Source organism: Rutilus rutilus, assembly GCF_951802725.1.
Source record: "Rutilus rutilus genome assembly, chromosome: 19".
NCBI classification, from domain to species: domain Eukaryota; kingdom Metazoa; phylum Chordata; class Actinopteri; order Cypriniformes; family Leuciscidae; genus Rutilus; species Rutilus rutilus.
The window spans coordinates 13,027-15,626 of record NC_140232.1 but is presented as its reverse complement, the minus strand read 5'-3'; the positions used below and the strand labels follow the sequence as shown (position 1 = coordinate 15,626).

The 2,600-nt window shown below is 34.2% G+C and overlaps 1 long non-coding RNA gene across 1 annotated transcript; it reads left to right on the top strand.

Annotated features, from left to right (window-relative positions):
• Positions 1 to 413: 413 nt before the first annotated feature.
• LOC311278723 lies at positions 414 to 2,389 on the top strand. The gene is made up of 3 exons (XR_014625464.1): positions 414 to 460; positions 850 to 1,026; positions 2,021 to 2,389. It is a non-coding gene; the product is annotated as an uncharacterized lncRNA (long non-coding RNA).
• The last annotated feature ends 211 nt before the right edge of the window (positions 2,390 to 2,600 follow it).

Sequence of the window (2,600 nt, the reverse complement as noted above, 5' to 3'; positions counted from 1 at the left end):
CTTAAGAGTAAAACTTACAGTCAGTTGAGCTTGGCTAGTTGGCACAATTCAATAAAAACCAGCTCAAACAAACCACCGAAAGCCACCGAATGCAACATCATGCTCGTACTAGCTGAAAAACCAGAACAGCATATGCAATTCTCTTTTATATCTTTGCTGTGGTGCATCATGGGAGGTGGGAGACAGCAAGTGTAGAAGATGAAGGGGGTTGTTTGTTGTTAAAAATTTTAAAAAGCTTTTCAATTAGCAAATATGTATAAATGGCTGTTAAATAATAATTTGTGGATTAGGGAATGTACAAAAGCTTGTTATATTGAGATTTAGTTGTTTGGTGAATTTAATTCCTGGTTGTTTGTATGTCTATCAATGGTTGTGCCCATGAGTATAAATGCCCACAAGCTGAACTTGCACAGGATGGTCAGTCTGTGATGGAAACTGGAGAGTGAGAAAGCTGCTGAAGGTTGGAATAGTGAGAGTGGACAATCTGTATATTTTCTGCTTTCACAGAAAGGATTAATCCTAGTCTCAGACTTCAATGCATGTTTGTGCTGTTTTAACTGAAAGCAATTTGCACTGACACATATCATAATGTCAGTACCATTATTATGTTTCAAGATGCAAACTGGTAATGCTTTTTTTTTTTCTTTTTTTCTTTTTTTCTAATATATGTTCATAAAAGCTACTTAAAAGTCCTAATTTAGCTAAAGCCTGGCTTAATCTAAGCCCTGTCTGTGACCTTTTTCACTTTGCTTAATTTTTTTTGTAGATAATTTACCTTGTCTATATTTGTATTTTTAATGTAAATATAGAACATTCATATTGTGTTTAAGTGTAAGCTTTTTTTTGCAGGTGGAGAGCATGCAGTTTATCGTGTGACACTGATGTAAAGAGCGTCAAGAGATTCAAAAGAAACGGTCTAGTTTTGGTATATTGTATATGTGTATTTTTTTTCATTCTTGCATTTCTTTAGTCTTCACTGGTGTTTTTATTAATTGTTTTTCAGATGCTTCATTGTCACTGGAAAAGGTGAGTAACATTCAGCTACATCCCAAACAAAGCTCGTAGGGAGTTTATCCCACAGCTCTTCAGATTTAGTGATTTGAATTTGAACCATTTCTAATAAGGACTGTGTTTGTGTACCTAAAAGGTGTAAAGGGACTTGTTTTATTTTAATCCTAAACGAGTCCTTTGGATCTGTGCAATTTACTTAAGTATTTTAACATTGAATTAAGAACTTACTTGTTCTTAATATTGAACCATTTAATAGTTTGCCCAGTAGGCATTTACGAGCAGAGCACATCATTTATTGACTGTCATAGGGTCATAAATTGAATTTCTGTTTAATGTTTTAAATGTTTTCATGTAAATACATAGTAAGTTTTATACAGTGTTGAATCAGAATGGGTTAAATTAATTGTAATACAGACTGAATGCAGTGTTTTAATGGCATTGCTGGGTGTACAGTTAATGAGACTAAAGAGCCATTTTGCCCTCGATGTTAGGCATCCTGGCTAATGTTGTCCCTGAAATTGTGCAAACTGAATACGGTGAAAACAAAGTTGGTAAATGTTTTGATGAAGTTATGCTATGTACAGTAAGTAAAAGTGGCACATTTAAAAAATTGTCAACCAGATTAAGACATTGGAATCTTATCCAAGGAAAAAAGTCTTTAAAACTAGAAGAGAAATCTGTGTTCATTATAATGGCACCTTTGATCCTCTGATCATAGTAATGTGGTTATGTAATGTGATGCTTGTATTGTGATTCTTTTTATCCCATTTGTTAAAATCCTTTTGTGTACTGCTCTTATAAACATTACAAATAGGTTATGCAGATTGAGATTTAATGTGTAATGGGTATTTTACAGTCTCTTTTAGCATCCGGCCTATGCCAGTGTTTTACCAGTCTTTAAGAGTTTTTGTCTCTTTCACTTTTTCTGCTTTCACACAGATTTTGGATTTTTTTTTTTATTGTTTCTTTTATTTGATGTATCATGTTAACTATTCTGTTTTCTCTGTAGGTCTGAGATCTAAAGGGGTCTGATATGATCTCTATCACTGAGATTGGATCGTTCATGTGGTCCTTTTTTCGTCCAACTTTGTATGAAAGTTGCAAACTTGTCTTGTATTTTGTTACACTTTGTTTTGTTTATGCTATCATTTTTAAAGCCCTTTTGTACTTGGGATATAGTCCATGTTTCCATGTTCTTTTTTAAAAAGCCTTTGTTAACCAACTTTTTGTTACTACCCTTTTATTTTTGTCCCTTTATGATTGTACTTGTGCCCATATGCCCCTTAATGTAATCTGTAATACCCTATTTGTAAACCTTAAACCTGCCAAGTACTTTAAATTCATTTTGAAAACTTTAATAAAAGGATTATGTTCTTTCTTTTTGTGTGTGTGTTCCCATTTGCCTGTGTTAGCTGGTCCCCTCCAGCTGTTTAGATAGCCCAGTCTGTTGTCCTTCCCACACAGTTTTTGTATTTATGGCTTGGCCACCTGTACTCTTTAAGGCTTGTTTCTTTGTCCCTTTTCCCCCCCTTAATACTCCTTTTGTAATTTGCCCCTTTTTGTCCCTTCATCCCTCAAGCTACATCGGG